This window comes from Staurois parvus, unplaced genomic scaffold, assembly GCF_062004578.1.
Source record: "Staurois parvus isolate SC_StPar_1 unplaced genomic scaffold, SC_StPar_1.0 ptg000029l, whole genome shotgun sequence".
NCBI classification, from domain to species: domain Eukaryota; kingdom Metazoa; phylum Chordata; class Amphibia; order Anura; family Ranidae; genus Staurois; species Staurois parvus.
This window is the reverse complement of record NW_028317825.1, coordinates 8,211,282-8,230,692: the sequence shown is the minus strand read 5'-3', so window position 1 is coordinate 8,230,692 and position 19,411 is coordinate 8,211,282.

The window sequence follows — 19,411 nt, the reverse complement described above, 5'->3', positions numbered from 1 at the left end:
TATCCTTTGCAGTCTGTCATTTGTTTTCAGTTTTTGCAGCCTATATTTACTTTTTGTATATTCTGTTATATTCTTTGTAATGTTTAAATTATGATAGCATTCCTTCATTTTTATAATTAGTAAAAGGTCTTTTCTTATTATCTATAGCTTTTTTAACTTTGGCCGTAAGCCACATAAATTTGATTTTTAGCCTTTTAAACTTGTTGCCAATGGGAATATATTTTGCAGTGTGTTCACATACAGTCTTTTTGAAGAACTCCCATTTCTGTGTTGTGTTCATTGATGCCAATATTCCCTCCCAGTCTAAGTCATGGAGAGCAGCTCTCAGCCTTGGAAAATTAGTTCTCTTAAAATTGAAAGTTTTTATTTTTCCCATATGTGTTTGCTGTTTACAGCTAACAGTAAATGAAACCATATCATGGTCACTGCTACCCATATGTTCTTTTATATGGACATTCGTAATAAGCTCTGCACGGTTTATGATTACCAGGTCCAGCAGAGCATCATTCCTACTTGGAGCCTCTATGAACTGTACCATAAAATTGTCCTGTAGTACGTTTACATTTTTTGCCCCTTAACTGTTCCTGTAGTACCATTACTCCAGTCAATTTCTGGGTAGTTAAAATCCCCAATTATTATCACTGTCCCAGCCCTTGCAGCCCTTTCGATCTGTGCAAGGAGCTGAGTCTCCACCTCCTCATTAACACTGGGAGGCCTATAACAAACTCCAATGATTACCTTTGTAGTAAGCACCCCCATGTGCAGTTCCACCCATAATACTTCAGCCTCATCACACTCTCCATCAACTAGATCCTATTTCACACTTGCTCTGAGATCACTTCTCACATAGAGACAGACACCACCACCTTTCCTATTTATCCTGTCTCTCTGAGAGAGAACATAGCCAGGAATATTAATGACCCAGTCATGTGAAAAATTAAACCAAGATTCAGCAATACCAATCAAATCATAGTTCTCTTCATGCACCAAAGCCTCCAACTCACCTATTTCGCTTGGCAGACTTCTGGTATTGGTGAACAAACCTTGTTCACATGTATTTTGCATAATTTCTATTTTCATACAAATGGGAACCTTCTTATCATCTGCTATAGCCTTCCCCCATCTTTCCCCATTCCACCCACCAATAAGTACTGACCCCTATCTGCTCTGCCTACCCCGTTATAATCTAATTCTCCCTCCCCCATTGATCCTAGTTTAAATACTCCTCCAACCTCCCCATAAACCTTGCCCCCAGCACAGCAGACCCCTTCCATTTAGGTGCAAACCATCTCTAGCATATAGGTTGCACTCCAATGAAAAGTCAGCCCCGTGCTCTAGAAACCCAAATCCTTCCCTCTTACACCAGGTCTTCAGCCATGCATTGAGTTCTCTAATCTCCCCTTGTCTCTCCTGAGTTGCGCATGGCACCAGTAATATTTCAGAGAATATCACCTTGGAGGTCCTTCCCTTCAACTTTCAGCCTAGTTCTTTAAATTGATTCTTAAGGAGCCTCCACCTTCCATGTAATCTGTCATTAGTCCCAACATGGACCAAGCGAGCTGGGTCATGCTCAGCCCCTCCCAGTTATTTATCAACCCGGTCCACCACATGCCAAACCCTGGCACCAGGGAGACAGCAAACCATTTGTTTGAGGTGATCCCGGAGACAAATTTTTCTATCAGTCCTTTTGATTGTAGAATCCCCTACTACCATAAGCTTTCTAGGCCTTCCTGCACTACCTTCACCACCCCTCCCAAATGGTCTGCCCTCCTGGCTGTTAGGGATAGCAGTGACATCCAGGGCTGCCACCCTTGAGCTTGCCACCCCCACATATTCACACAACTTGTCAAATCTGTTTGGGTGCACAAACCCAGGGCTGGACTTCTTTTTCTGTGAGCCCCTTCCACTCCCTCTCATTACAGTAACCCATCTTTCTACCTGATAATCCTGATTAGCCCCTCCACCCTCCACATCAATCCCATTAGCTACCTGCTTAGAGTGCAGAAGACCCCTTTCAAGGTTGTTGGGACTGCCCAGTGTTGCAACTTGCTCCTCCAGATCTCTAATGCGAGTTTCCAGAAGGGCAACCCGCTCATATCTGTCACAGCAGTATCTATCCTGGAGCTGTTGCTCCATTGCTGCATACATGTGGCACACTGTGCACTGCACAAAACCTTCCACCCTGCTAGCACACATTATCCCAGTTACAATATTAACAGGAAATATCAGTTGTCACTTACAGGTTAGTAGACTCCTGTTATAATCTCCTGTTTCCAACTCCGGTTTTTTAACTCCACTTACCAAATGTCCACTTAGTCAAAGGTCCAGCAAGCAAAATACAGGCAAGCACAAAAATGAGCAAGCTCAGAGCTCTACAGCAAGTTATATAGGACCTGTATCACCTGTGACCAATTAACCTCTTCCCTTAATTAGCAGACTAAAGGAAGAAAAAAATGCTATTTAAAAAGTGACAGAAAAAGTGATTTAAAAAAGTAAAAGCTTTTAGCAAGATTCAAAGAAGAAAATAAAACAACTACAAGCACCAGCAACCACCAGCAGTCAAAAGTCAAACCTTTTCACTCTCCACTCAAATGTCCCACTTTTTTTTAGCTATCAGGCAGCAAAAAATACCAGTGGTGACTTATTAGTAACCAGGCTACTTGCTGACTCTGAGAGGGTACCTGGGGGGGAGATGCAACAGACATGGAGTACCATAACACATGCATATGTAACTTTTCTATTATTAGGGGGTCATATCTGTTTGGTAAGCCTGCATTTTTGACCAACTGGTGGAGGCTTTGAGTCAGCCGTGGCACCTATTTTTCAAGAATTTTTGGTGGAATATTTATTCACTTCTTAACTTACAGACCCAAGTGGTAATCAATTAGATCCTTATCCGTATTTGTAGAAAAAAAAAACTAAAAATCAGAATTGACCACAATTAAAGTAAAATATACCCCTCTGGAAAGTCTTTGCTTTTGTGGAAGATATCCATTAAGAAGAGTTGTCTGTAAAACCTTTTAGGAAAAAGTGGTTCCAGTTGCCTAGTTACAAACACAAAACGAAGAGGCTGCCACCATCTATTCTCCTTCAGATCCAGGGACATATGCCTTGAGTGTATTGGAATTTAGAGATGGATCTACAAGGTCTTGGAAACTCCTTTAACCAGCAATCTCATAGCCATCAGGAGTGTATGTCAGAGACAGTTACTTTACCACTAGCTATTAGCTATTTGACTGCCTGCTTTTCTCATGAATGCTTCATTCACAACTCAGTAATAAGTCTATCTGTCCTTCACTTGCATATCACTCCTAATGCATTTACATTGTTTGTCATATACTCTAAATGAAAGGGTACAACTCTGCCAATATGTATCGAGGAGTTTGGCAATAAGCACTGTGAATGTAAGAGCCAGTCCACTCACCCATGACAGTTCAAGGCTTTTTAGCCCACCCTTATTCATTCAAATACTTCTTTCTCAGAGATATATTGAAAGCAAATAAAACCATTAACATAGAAAAGTGTATGTTTAATTTTTAACGTGTATGTTCTTTTCCTTAAGTGGATAAAGTAAAGATGTATTATTTCAGTCATCCAATTTTCCTTGTACAAGATTTGGTATTCCATATGAACAGAGCTTCATTGTATTTACAATGGTAAGTTAACATTCACTTTGCTAAGTGAACAGTCGTTAATCCATTAGTAAATCAACTTCACTGTGTCTTTTGTCTTACTTTCCAAACAGGAATTCTTTCCCATGTAAGAGGTACAGTATATCCTAAAATACCCAATTTACCAGCCAGTGAAATCCTGGGACAGAGTGGTAGCAAAAACCCATCCTAACTTTCCCTGGTAAAACTGCAGAGTCTCTTAAGGCCATTTGGGACTGTTTATCATAGTGTGTAAAGGGGGTGACAGTTTGTTATTAATTGTGGTTGAACAGTAGTCAGGTCATGGAAGTAGGCTTTCTTGTTAGCAAGGGAATCCATCCCCAGCTTCGGAATAGAACAGTAGCCTGAGGAGGCCCATGTAGTGTAGAAAAAGAAGAACATCTGTCTGGAGAAGAAGTGCATAGGTTGCTCTTTGGTTGAGTGAAGCACCCTTTGATGCAAGGTCATTGTGTCATTTTCCTGTCAGATCCTTTGGTGCCATAGAGGTTGCAATTAAGCAGCCAGACCATGGGAGGAGAGTACTTGACAGCAAATTAATTCCATTACTGTCTGTTTGCAGTACAAAGCAAGGTGGAAAATACCACCATCAAGTGAACCTCTACTTACAGAATTCCCGGAAGGATGTTAAAACCAAGTATTTCTACAATGAAAGGACTGTGTACCATCAAGAAACTATCATTCCTTTTAGGACTGAGCTGTATATTTCAGTCTTCTGCTGAGAAATGTGATCTATTTATGGCCAGCTGTAAAAAGTTTTCTACTAATTTTGAGTTTCCAGTAGATTGTCAAAACCTTCATCAAGGGTTGATGTGTTTTCCCACAATTTTGTACAGATGTAAAAATATGAATTTGTAATGACTATCCCTATTGAACAGAAATTTGTATTAGCATGATTAGAGGCAAGAGGATTATTGGGGAAGTCTATGGATGACTTTAGAGTGTCAAAGTGGAAGGGAAGTCCTAGATGTATCAATTTTGCAGTCACAGTGTGTGATTGCCTAGAGAGATCAGGGTTTCCCTACTCTGTGAGAATAGCTGGCCCCGGTAATACAGACTGAGATATTTTGGTAATGGCGAAGGGTCAGCTGTGGGAGCATAGATATCAGCATGCTCGGAGACTGAGAAAGCTCTTTCTACACAAGTTAAGTACAGTAGGTATGCGTCAACAATCAACAAGGCCTTAGCAATGGACTTGGTTGATCAATGTATTTACTCCATGATAATAATACTAGAGTGCTAAAGGTGTGACCCCCCCTTTCAAAAGTATAGAGAAAACTGTATGCAGCCACTGCTCCGTTCTGTGGCCCTGTCTAGGGAACCTGCAAGCCAAGCACCAGGAGTAGCAAACTTCTGAGGAGTCACAATGTCCAGTAGCACACTTGGTAGAAAATGCTTTCCTGACTCAGGACCTGACTCAGGATGCTGTTTATTTTGTACATTAACTGTTCCAATGTGTTTAGCATTTCTACAATAGTAGAATGTCTACTTACCGCCAATACCTGAGTATTGCAGTTTGAACTGTAAGAGTAGGAGATAACTGAAGTGTAAAAGAGAACTTTTTTTTCTAGAACAGTAAACAGTCAACAAAATAATTAAATTTAGCAAGTAAAAGAACAGCGTAAGAGGCTCTCTGGATTCTATCTGCAGTGAATTGCAAAAATATGAGACTAAGGCAAAGTTTCAGTGTTTGCTGGATTGCATTAGTAGCTCACTGATCTCTTTTTACCTGTTACCTAGATTGGCTCTAGAGACTGCCATACTGTATATGACATTGTGGGGGACTCAAAAAATGTACAACCTGATATAGGTATGAAAATCCTGCAGCTCAGGACTCAGCAGTATTCCTACACCCTAAAAAAAGAGACAGTCTTTCAAAGACAGTAACATTTTGGACAGAGAGGACTAGTTCACAAGAGGCATGAAAGAGACCATCTTTACCAAACTGGGAAAACCATCCCTAAAAAGTGGTGGGAGCCTTGACAATGTGGATTTAGTTTACTAAAATAGGAGAGTGCAAACCCTGGTGCAGCTGTGCATGGTAGCCAATCAGCGTCTACCTTCAGCTTGTTCAATTAAGCTTTGACAAAACAACCTGGAAGCTGATTGGCTACCATACACAGCTGCACCAGATTTTGCAATCTCCAGCTTAAATAAATCAACCCTCATCTGTCACCAACACACAATGATGTTTAACATCTATGCCCCAACAATTTGGAAATTAAGACCTGTCACGAACCTCATGCTAGCTGTGCTCATTTTTGTGCTCATGCACAGTACCATGCATATATTCATGAGCATAGTTTTGTGACAAGATGTGTAAACGCTCCCACAGATCCTGACATTTGATGGACTATTTAAAAACAAGGCCTGCCTAGCATCATTGATGGATTGAATTCAGCCTGTGCTCTGTATTCCTAAAAACTTGTTGGTCTTGCTACTTCTGAGACTTCTCTTTGGATTTCCCTTGCCTGTTATGCCTGTTGCCCATCTATATTACCGATCCCAGCTTAGACTTTTGACCTTGACTATGCCTCCTGAAAGTATCTTGTTGCAAGCATGTTGCTAACTCTTGCCTGTCCCCAAAATGGAACCTGATTGTGATCCTGTGCCTATCTGCCTGGCTGCTCCCAAACCCAGTTGGTAACCTGACTCCATATCCCTCCCCCCATGGAAGCTCTAGCTTCCTGGCACCCATTCTGCTATCCTAGTGGTCCCTTCTTTTCACTACAAGGGGTGCTTGGTTTAGACTTGTGCAAGAGGCCACCCTTGTCATCTCGGACTCCACAGTCAGGTATGTGACAACACCTTTAGGCATTGAACTTGAACAATTCCACCTGTCTCAGATTTCCTGGCAGCATAGTGATGATATTACATAATTAAAACAGGATGGTTTCATAACTTTCACACTTCCTATCATATTCTTGTACAGTTGTCATCTGCCTTGACACATCCCATGGTGTTTGTAATAGGGTGACTGAGGTTATAAATGCTGGGTTATATTCCTGATACTCATAGTCGACCAAGAAAATGGATGCCTCTGCTCTGATAGATGGTCTTCTCAAGTTGATAAGACATATGATGCACTCAGCTATGGAATTCCTAATTTTTTTATTTGATCTATAAATGGGAGGTGGATGGAAGTGATATCTAACAATGTTAGTTGAATACTTAACAGTGCAAACTGGCTAAAGGCTATAACTATGCTCTGAGCAATGAGTTTAGTTATGATGTTTATTGTTGTTGCATTGAGCATGTTTTCATATATTGCATTGTGGCGTACAGTGCTAACATGTATCTTTCAGAACAAACATCCAACTACAGTTGTATAACGCACTGGCCTCTCACCTCATGTCCCTGCGCTAGTGCCGGAGACATCCTGTGTGCTGGCTAATAATGCTACACTTCATGGTCAGTAAATTTTAACTCTTGCTGATAGAGAGGCTAACAGTGCCTGAGGGAGAAGTCTGAGATATAGAGATGAAAGTCAATATTCGGTGAGCTATGTAAGATGTGAGCGTAGTCTAAAGAAGGTGACTGATTCTATCTTAAAGAAGAAGCTGTACGGAGTATATTTAGTAGGCCAATACTTTGCTTAATACATGAGATTGCAGATAACAGAGCTTAAATCTCAAAATATGCAACTTTGTGCAATTTAAAATGATACAGTCCTTCTGGCCTATACGAGAACTGATGATGTTTCAGTGATGTACAATTATCAATTCCATATTTCAGGGAATAAACTATATGACTTGGGTCACCATGAAGAATATTTATAGAGCCATCAAGCTTTCCAATCTCTGTCTTAAAGCAGAATTCCAGGCTAACAGATAAATACACAGATGAAATACATATAAGGGAGTCGTTTTACCTGAATAAGGATTTGAATTTCTGTCCATCCAGTCCTGAGATGTACAAAGTTTTGCCACGGAAAAGAACAGGGAGAGAACCTGTTTTTTTTTTTTGCTGCAATTTAATTTTCACGTTTTAGTGAATGGAGAAGCAGCATACAGATTAGCTCATTTTTCTGTCACTCTGCTCACTCCATCTATCAGCATGCTTTTTGTACCACAACATACCTTTTTGTAGACCCAGTGTTGCTTCTTTTTTTAACTCTCTGAGCTCTGCTGTGCAGGAAGAGGCTGATACTAAGTCAAATTCAGGTTCTTAAACCGCTTGAATGAAAAAAAAACAATTTAATGATTATAGAGCTGCATTCACTTGTAGCTTTTTTATCTGTTGAAATCACTTATGACCCGCGCTTGGATACTGCTAAATAAATACCAAAATATGTGCTAAAAAATGCGCACTGGCGTTCCAACGACCGGATATGTCCTTCTGATGCGTTTGCCCCCCCCCCACTGGGCATTCTCAAAGGCTCCGGAGCTTTATCAATCTGTCATTATATGTGAGTGGAACACAATTTTACCTTTAACTTACTTTATACTCATGAATGAGAAGTCGATAGCTGGGGATCAGAATAAGGATTGGGCCCACAGGAGGACTACAAATCCCAGATGATCCTATCTAACACACAAGCATGATAAACTCTTGTTCTTATAAGAGTCCACGGGAGCTGGAAAGTAAGTAGGACCACCGGAGGGGAGCACTAAGGATTTGTTGCACTTTATAAAGAATTACTGCACGTTTGCACATCGAGAGACTATAGTAATTTCAATCAATTAATTATTTTTTTACACAATTATTATGATGATGTATTTCGTATTGTTAGAGCACATTCCATGAATTCATTGACATGTATATTTTGATGTATTTGCATATATTTTATATCTGCCTAGATTTCTGCTTTAATGTAAAACTCTAGGAGACAGCCAACACCAGTAAACTTATCATGCTCTCCTGGAAATACTGTGTCACTCAATGAACCATAATATGAGCTGTATATATAACTGAAATGTATCTGGATTTTGCAAACTGATTACAGGGCTTATTCACAAGAATCAGGATATGGGGATTCCAGAATATCAGGTAACTGGCAATTTGTTCAGCAGCAATTGTAACTGCAAGGTGACCTGGTACTCTATGCCTGAATTATAATCAGAAGTTCTGGACAGTCAGGTAGGTGGAGTTCCTCTATGCATGCAAATGCTTTTTTTGCTGAAGCTTACTAAAATATTTTAAAGCTATATAATATAACTGAGAGACAGCATTTATCTATGCCAGTGTTTCTCAACCTTTTTTTAGTCAAAGCACCCTTTAAAATTATGGACAGTGTTGAAGCACCCTTCAAAATTATGGACAGTCTTGAGGCACCCCATTCTAAAATGGGGTGCTTCAAGACTGTCCGTCATTTTAAAAGGGCACCCCATTCTAAAATGTGAAAAACTATTCTAATAGGTTTATAGAATGCAGCAACATCCACACGTATAGGACACCCAACATTAGAGGTGATTTAGTTTTCCAAAGCAAATACACTTTTGCACACTGGTACTGAGTAGCATTCCAGTGTTTCTCTTCTCCCTCAGTTTTTCTCCACCACTGAGCTAATGTGACCCCAGTACTGAAGTAGAGCGGCAGGGGAGGGTCAAACTAGGATGCTGTGCATGCAGCTGACATCCCCCTTATCAACTGATGATGTCATTGGTTGTCAGGACGCCAGCGGCTACAAGGTGGTAATGCTGCACAACGAAAAACCTGTGGTTTTGTGTAGCTAACAGGCAGGCTTGTTCCACCATCTGACTTGTATATAAGTTTTGGACAATTTTTAGACATTTTGCCAAGGCACCCCTGAAGAAACCTCAAGGCACCCCAGGGTGCCTGGGCACCCTGGTTGAGAAAGGCTGATTTATGCTACTGTTGCCTGGATAAACCAATATATAGCCAGACAGTGCAAGGCACTTTTTGGCTGGGCCTTGAAGTGGATGCATGTTGTGCTATGGCTTCAGCTGACACATTGAACTCCTCAACCGAAAATGAATATTGCTTTTAGGAAAATCCATTGTAGTAGTCTATCAACAGCCATTGAAGTGGACCTAGCATCATATATACTGTATAATTGTAAGTTAGATGTATGCATGCTTTATGTAATGTGGACGTTTAACATATATAATATATATATAATATACTCGATATATGAATACCATATCACTCCCTGTGACAACACCTTCATTTGCTTTTCTATTCATAAAGATGGATCCATCTTTGTTCAGGCACTTTTAAAATGAGATGCTGGCTCAAATATGACACAGTCATATGTATGTGCAGTTCTTGGCTTAGTTTGCAAATGACTGACACAGGTCAATGCCTGTCTGCTGCAGCTTCCCTTGACACCAAGTTACAATGTACAATCTAATCCAGCATTTCTCAAGCTTTTTACCCCAAAGGAACTCTTAGAATAATTTTCAGGTCTTGGGGAACCCCTGCTAAAATCTATTCAGTGGAAGTCAGTTGGAAATGTATATCAGTGATCAGTTGGAAGAATTGCCACCCTTACAGACAACAAAAAAAGGTTTCTTGTGCCATACCCCTTGCTCTGCCAGGTGGCACTGGACCCATGACTATGCAGACACTATTTAATAGGAACTCAACCAGCCATAACTCAAGGAACCCCTATAAGCCCCTGGAGGAACCCTAGATGAGAATGGTTGGTCTAATCATTCTCGAGATGAGACTAAGAAGTGTACTTAAAAAGACTGATAACACTAGACTGGAGTTCTAGGCCTGATATTTAGTGATAAAGGGTGGAGCTTTTATGAAAAATTATATTTATAATGGTTATTTTGATATGTTGGGAATTTTCTCATGCGGAATTTTAAACATTCGGAAATGTGCACTTTAGGCATGGTTACATAGGATTTGCTACTTTGGACAGAGAACATAAAAAAGTAAAATTGGTTTACCTTCTTTCACATCTTACTGCAGGTATATGATATATCTAAAACATATAATAAAGGACAGTAGTAAGCTTTCCATTCAGCTGGGCTGCCCCTAGCAGCAATTTGAATGTTAGAACATTTAGAAACTTCCCATGCTTTTATTCTAATATATATTGTATGTGTATGATATTGGGTAATAAATTAGAATAAAATGGATCTATGCTGAAATGACAAAATAAAGTTATATTTAGGCATTACCCATATTTACTTCCAAACCTTCCTCTTCCCTTCTAGGTCATGTCCCAGCAATATTTTTAATTTTACCTTGTTGCTTAAGGGGGAAACACCTTTTGTTTTTTGCTGTTGCATCATTTCTAGTCAGTGATGAGTGAGGAGACTCCACTAGTCTCCTCACGGATAATTGATCTACTAATAGATATATCAGCCTGGATGTCACACCACTTCCTGAACATCAATCTATCCAAAACCAAGCTCATAATATTCCCTCTCCCCCCACGCTCCTTCCCTGACTTCTCCATCAAAATCAACAGTTCAACTATCAACCCGTCCCCGCAAGCCAAGGTTCTAGGTGTAATCCTAGATTCTGAACTATCCTTTCAGCCCCATATCCAATCACTGTCCAAAGCTTGCCACCTCAACCTCCAAAATATCTCCAAGATATGCCCCTTTATAACCAATAACACCACAAAGCTTCTAACTCACTCCCTGGTCATCTCCTGCCTCCACTGCTGCATCTCCCTCCTCACTGGCTTACCTTTACATAGGCTATCCCCCCTTCAGTCCATCATGAATGGTGCTGCCAGGTTCATTCATCTTACTAAGCGTTCAGTGTCTGCCACCACTCTCTGCCAATCCCTCCACTGGATATCAATTGCCCACCGAATTGAATTCAAGATATTTACAACAACTTACAAAGCCATCCACAACTTGGCCCCCAGCTACATCACTACCCTAGTCTCAAAATACCAACCAAATTGTTCTCTTCATTAATTCCAAGACCTCCTGCTCTCTAGCTCCCTTGTCACCTCCTCCCATTCTTGCCTCCAGGACTTCACCAGAACCTCTCCCATCCTCTGGAACTCCCTACCCCAAAGTGTCCTTCTATCTCCTACTCTGTCCACTTTTAAACAATCACTGAAAACTCATCTCTTCAGAGAGGCCTATCCTACTCCTACTTAACAACTGTACATGTATCTTCTTCATTAGCCTATCCCTCACAGTGTTTACCTCTTGTATCTCTTTTACCTCCCTCTTAGATTGTAAGCTCTAATGAGCAGGGCTGTCTGATCCCTTCTTTATTAAATTTTGTTGTAATTGTACTGTCTGCCCTTATGTTGTAAAGCACTGCTTACACTGTTGGCGGTACATAAATCCTGTATAATAATAATGTTTGGTAAGATTCACGTTGGTTAAAATACACATTAAGGATGTTAATATGTAAGGTCAACTTTAGAGTTTATCCAAAAGCAAACATTTTTATTATAAAAGTGTGGGAAAAGAGTCATTATTGTACGAGGAGTCTTCAAAAAGTTTCTGCACTTTTATATAAGAGAGTTAATAAAAGTGCAGAAACTTTTTGAAGAACCCTTGTATGTGTCCCAGTGAGGGAGAATCAATCTGTCTGTTTGCTTCAAAAACTAAGACAAAACTTTTAGTGGGTTATATTTTGAGATCTACCTCTATTTTTAGAAGCTGTAGAGATTTATTTGATATGACCAGAGTTCTTCTAAAGAACGCTGCTTGTCAGTCCATGGATAGAGTGCACTTAAGCTTGACATTCTTGGAAAAAAAGGTAAGGGGAATCAAAATCTCCCCAATAGGACAAAGACATTAAAAAAGCCTGACATGGAGTTTAATTATCCCTACTCAATCCAAAACTATCCAAAACTAAAAGTAAAGTTTAGGCTTCAGGCACTTTAAACCTGGAGGAAAAGTGTAACTTTAAAGATTCCATTTCAATATTCCATAGATTTGTTCATCCTAATTTCTTTGGTTTTTCTATCCTCCTATGCCATGAAATATACTTACATGCAAGCAAAATCAAATAGCAGAAATGGAAGCCAAGGAATTGTAAGACATAACAATCTTTGACTTAAATATAAAGAGAGAAATTGTACCTATTAAAAGTTGTAAAAAAAAGTAGTAAAGAGTTTCCATACAAGTCTTTTGGAAAGAAAGTTGACAGAGGGATTTCTCTTTCAAACTAAATTTAGAAAGATTTAACTTTCAGATTCAATGCAAGTCCCTCTAAGTGAACTTTCTATTCACAGTCTTTCTCCATAAACTTCTCTAGCTCACAGCATGGGAGTCACATTGAAAGGGCTTCCACAATCAGCCAAGGAGAAACAGGAGGAAGAATGTCTTGCCATGAACCGTTAAGCCACTGAGCCCTGTCATACTGTGGTACTTAACTGTAGAGGAGGTAAGTAAATGTCACATTCTGTTTAGTGCATTTCTGTCCTGCAAGAACAATGAAGTGCCAGTTTTCCACTAGTAGCACATGTGTATTTATTTAACGTTCTACATAAAGTATTTGCATGAAGAGGTCTGGAAAACCTGCAATACAATTCTAAGGATGTGTTGAAAATTTGGCAAACCTGAGCTTAGTTTGAAATCCCATTGAACTCTATGAGGGGAAGGAGTGAATCTTGTTATTAGATTCTGTCCATTTTAGAGCTAATAGGCAAACTGTCAAAAAAAAAAGCACAGAAATTTGGGCACGACCATTTAGATAATGTACCAATGTAAGTGAGAAAAAATGTAAAATACTGTACAGAGAAGACTGTGCATTTTCATGCAGCTTCAAGCACAATGCATGGTAGATGCATTGAAGTGCATTTCTACTTTTGCAGCAAACAACTGAGTACCGTCCGCGATATTTTATTTTATTTGCATTAACATACAATTTTTCAGGACAAGCTTTCAGGGTGTACCTCCTTCTTCAAGGTCCAAGCAGTACAGCTTGGAATGTGAAGAAGGGGGTACACCCAAAAGCTTGTCCTGAAAAATAGAATGTTAGTGCAAATAAAAAAAAGTATCATGGACAGTATAGTTGCTTTTACAAGTGCACTTATGACCTCAAGCAAGATGGAAGATACTTTTGCAGCCAAATTGGGATAACATCTACAGTGTAAAATTGGCCAATACCAGTTCAATTTTAAATTTCAAATAAATGTCCAATTTATTAGAGACAAAGAGCACAGGCAGGGGCTTTTTTAAAAGAATGAAGATGCTGCCAAGGATGCAGCAGTGCAAAGCTGACCAATATCCAGGCAGTTTTATTTAGGGACACAACTAGTGTATGCATAACTTTAAATTTATCTATGGGGATATGGGTGAGTTTAATGTGACTGAGATAATTTAACCACTTCCCACCAGCCACACACATCTATGCTGCCTCTCAGTGGGTGGGCTTTAATGCTGAGTGGCCACATACAGTATATGCATCTATAGGTAAACAGTTTACTGTGCTGAGAACACACTCACTGTGTGCTCCCAGCACAGTAACTAAACTGTCACAGAAAGCTCCCGATGCATACCTGTGATTGGGAGCTTTTGATCATGTGACTGCTGTGACAGCCACTCACAGTTGTCACATGATTGGAATGCCCACCCCTTTCTCTCAGCATTTTGATGTTCTTAAAGGGTGTTGGGGGTGGCAGTGGGAAGGGGTTAAGGTGGTTTGCATTCACGCTGTTCTTGCTCCTTTTTTTTTTGTTTTGTTTTTTTTTTCAATTTACTCGGAAGCATTCTGCAAACAAAAAAGGCGGCTTCAAAATCAGATGGTCATTAACAGACGGTCAGTAACAAGTGAATACTCTATTTTGAGTACCCCAAACTTAAATAAAGGCCATAATAATAAAAAACTTAAAAAGATAAAAATGAAACCCCACAATAAGAGTCCACTCTGTAAAGGGAAGTCTTGCAGTAAAAAAAAAAGTAAAATAAAATAAAGACATTATCAACATAAAATGTAAAAAAATCCCAATATACCCCAAAAATAAATGAAAACCCCAAATACGCTTGAAGCCAAAAACAAAAAGACAAGACAGCAGCTAAAAGTGACCGCTGACCTTAAATCAACCACAAAGGCATATAAAAGACAAAAAATGCCTCCAATAATAAGAACAAAAACAGATAGTAAAGTACAATTTTCTATCTGACTGTATTATTTATTTCAGGTACTTATATAGTGCCATCAATTTATGCAATTCTTTACATATATATTATACATTCACATCAGTCCTTAGCCCTAAAGGGATGTACAACCTAAGATCCCAACTTACATTCACACACACACGAAATAGGGCCAATTTAGACAGGATTCATTTCACCTACCAGCATATCTTTGGAGTGTGGGAAGAAACTGGAGTACCCGGAGGAAACCCACGCAGGCAAAGGGAGAACATGCAAACTCCAGGCAGTTGGTGCCATGGTTGAGATTTGAACCAACGACGCTAGTACTGCCAGGCAGAGGTGCTAACCATTTAGCCAACTGTGCTGCCCTCCCAATGCAGTTTGTCAGCTTTACCTAAACAGCTTTCAATTGGCTGACACTATGGATGATCTGTGCCCCCATTTTATAGTGATAATTTGGGCCTGTGGGTTAAAGCTCAAAGCCCATGACATGCATTATGGCTAAAATTAAATTATTTCTGGTGAATCTGCACTAAAATTCAGAGACTGCAAATCTCAAACCCCCAGGATTTGCCTCAAACCCATGGTTCAGCAAACATAAACCTCATCACTATCCTTGAAGAGGTTGTTTATTAACTAAAAGTTTGAGAATGCCTAATCTCCTCCACCCCTGAATGTTTGGCAGGGCATTGGGGGGGGGGGGGGGTTTCAAAACTAGCAGCAGACAGAATTTGGAGCAGCTGTGTTCAGTTAAGCTTTGAACAGGAAAGTTAGAAGCTGGTTGGTTGTCATGCAAAACTGTTCCAGATTCTGTCTGCTTCAGTTGTGACAAATTCCCCCGCATTGTGTTTATCCATTTTGTATACTTGTAGTGTATACATTTTTTATTCTATGTGTGCAAAATGTAATGCTGATGTGGCAATCATGTGTCCTGGATCTTGAAAAGTTTTCAGATTTTCAATAAATGATCATAACTTCATCTTGTGTATTGGACTGACATTCAAGAGCAGGAACATATTTGTGGAGACTGTGCAGCTGTACAATGGCCCACTGGGATTTAGGGGACCAAGATATGGGTCAAAAAGGTGCTCTGTGCCTCTCTTTCATTATCACATAGGCCAGGGCAATATTTAAAGCATACAGTAACTAAATCCAAGGACAAAATTGTAATCCAGTACAGCTTGCCAGTACTTTGATATGGTTGCATTCATTTCCATTTTCCACATTTTCACCTTGTCCCGATCACTTTCTGCAAGCTGATCTGAAATCAACAAAATATGTGTAAACTACTGATCTATCATCCCCCTTGTAATAGATATTAACAGACATAGATTTGTTGGAAGTCCATCCTGTGTGACAACTGTGGCTCCCTCCACAGATTCAGGGGAGGAGTAAACATTGTCACCCTAAAACAAGAAGCGTGTTATTCGCAGGATAACCAAGGGAAAATATACAGTAGTGTAAATGTAAATGTACTGTTAATTTTTCTTGATTAATCTTACACAGATTTCAAAACATGACTGGGAACAGAGACACAAGATGTGGAAAAATTTAGGAAGGAAATAAGAAATGAGGGAGTGTGGTCTGGAGATACATAAAGGTGTTGATATCATTATACGGTGGAGGAGGTTTAATTGGTACTTAAATCTCTGCACTGCCAAGTACTGCAGAAGATTAATGACTCCGGTAAGTATCACAAGGTCCTGTCTTCAGGAATATGCAAGGAATGTGAATTAGGATTATATTAGGGTCTCAAATTAAAGTTACATGATCCCAATATACAAGTCACCCAATTACAATTCTTATAAACTTGCAAAACAAACACACACTTACATATTCTAAACACACCCTACATCATAATTATGTACTAACTATGTAGTGCATGAAAAATACCAAGTACAGTTTCTATTCACTGACCTGAGCAGTTGACACAAGAATACTGTATATCACTTAGCACTTGCAGTTTTCACTGGGTAATTTTTTTATATATTCCAATAGTTTTTTAAAACAAATTTTCAAGTAATACAAATGAACAATGTCCTGTCAAAATATGTAGATGATAAAACAACGCAAATAGCAAAGTTTATTGGACATAAAATATTCAACAGGAGACTAAGAACTCTGGAGAGTAGCTATTGGATAATCCAGACCAGGGTCCACAACCCTTATCTGCCATAAATGAGGAGGGGGGGGGGAAGAACCACTGAACCTGAAATTACAGAGTAATTATCATTTGAGGCAGGATAAATGGTGTAGAACATATGGGGATTGGGCATAACCCACCCTAACAGAAAAAAGAGAGAATGATTTAGAATAGAGAAAAGAGAATAGAAAAAGAGAAGGATAGGGTCATTAAGGCACAGAAATGTATTGAAACCACGGGTCCCATGATTTGTCAAATTTTCTACTATTATTGTGTAGAATACAGGTGAGCTTGTTGTTAATCATACTTCAATTCAATTTATTCTTAACGCAGTCAAGCGGGATAACCGATTGCTTCCAATATCTAGCTATAATAATTCTCGCTGCCAATGGCATATAGGTGATCAATCTATGGAACTTTCTGGGAGCATTATTTGGGAATTAATAAAAAGAGCCATCTCCGGGGATCTGCAAATATTTACCCCCGTCACTGAACTGATGACATTAAAACTTGGTAATTTTTTTAAATTGATTTAGGGCTATCCCACTAAACCTGCATCTAAGGCAAGAAGTAACTTTTTTTTTATTTTATAGCTTGCATCCAGATTAAACATTAATAGCTTGCATCCAGATTAAACATGTTGACATGATACACCGTGTCCAGTAAAAAGCAGTGATATACATTAATATAATTAATCCAGTACTCATAGGTAAACCAGCATCAAATTAGAGAACTAGAAATGGAAGTTGGAGGATATTTTCCATCGATCACTTATAGCATTGCGGTGCAGACCAGGGTTTTCGGTATATTATTGGGTATAGATAGGGAAAAAAAATGTATGATATCGGGAGCAATACACAAAAAGTGGCGGGGGCCCAGACAGGGTGGCTGAGGGGGCACCTCCCACCATTCAGAAAAGTAAAGTAGGTAAAAGCTTATGCTTGCAACAAAAGCCTGGTACATTTTAGAACAAGAAGACTCTTGCATGCTCACCAATGCACGACCCAGCTTGCCCCAACCTGTCTCAGGATTCCTGCCTACCTGTTGTGTCCTCAGCTTGTACTCTGACTCGGCTCCTGCCTTACATTTCTGCATCTTTACATTTGTACATTTACTGTACATTTCTGTAAAAATCAGTAACGGAGGCTCATCTCATAGGAAATGAGTGGCTCACATGAGTCCTTGGTCAAACCATGATTTGAAAAGCTTGTCTGACAGCCCTGGGACAAACTCTGGGTGACCTATTATGGCTGTCATCGGTGAGAGAAAGCTCAGTGTGGCTGCCATTTTATAATACCTGTATAGTGCAAGTTAAGTTGGCTTAAACATAGCATGGGAATGGAGGTCATGGGTATGTTGCTTACCAGTGTGTGAGAGTCCCACGAGGGGAGAGGGTGTGGAGTCTTGTTCAAGAGGCACTCATAGTTTTTGAGATGCATGTCTACACCAGTCCAATGCTCTTGTCATCTGCACTGCAGTGTAGTATGGCAGGAGCCAGGAATCTCATCCCTCCCTTAAGTTTGGATCTGAGTAAAATAGCTCTGTTAATTCAAGATGCTTTGCTCTGCCATATAAATTTGATAAATGCTGCCGGAACAGATCTGAAGTAGGCTTGAGGGATCCTGATGGGTAGCATTTGCAACAAGTTTAAGAGACAAGGCATTATGCTCATCTTGAGGACGTTACACCTGGCGAACCAAGAGAGTGCTAGTGTTTGCCACGGCCTCAAGTCAGTGTTCAAAGAGTCGAATGATGGCAGAAAGCCCCATTTAGGGAGAAGGCTGAGATTCACATAAATTTTTACCCTAGATACAGAATGATTAGGAAATTGGGAATAAAATGGGAAATTGGGATGTAGAGTGGTAAGAAAGAAGGCAGAGAGGGAGACATGGGCTTCTGATTTTTCCAGGTTTACTTTAAATTGGACAGGGATCCATATATTCAGATGAGTCAGTAAGGAGGTGAGTGGATAGGTAATGTAGAAAAGGAGGTCATCAGCATATGCTGCAACTTTATGATGATAGCCACCAGCTTGTAGTCCCCTCAGGTTACATTGTATATGTTGTGGAAACAGCTCTGATGTGTGGTGCCATTGTGAATGGTTAATGGGTCGAAGTTAAAAGCATTGATTCTGACAGAGGCTGATGGAGTGGAATATAGGACACTTATCCAGGATAAGATAGGAATGGGCATTCCAACACACTTGAGGATTTTGGTAACACAGTCCTGAACCACCTTGTCAAGGGCCTTTTCAGCTTCTGTGGACAGGAGTAACAAGGGAGTATTGTTTTTTCTTTAAAGAAACTCAGATGGTGCTGTGCTGCCAATCTGGCTCACAAATAAAATAAATAAAATAAAATTAGGTGTGAAATAAATAATGAAAACGGTGAACTACCATACACCTCCCCCTCCTTTGGGTGTATATCAACCTATGGATATCTGGTGAATGTACGTAAAAAAAGCTGTAATAAATAAATCACATAAATAAAAAAACACATTAAAAAATTGTGTACTACAATACACCTCCCACTGCCTAGTATTATATCAACCTGTTGAGTTTATAATGCATATATTAATCAAACATATGAACTCAAGTGCCTGTGAAT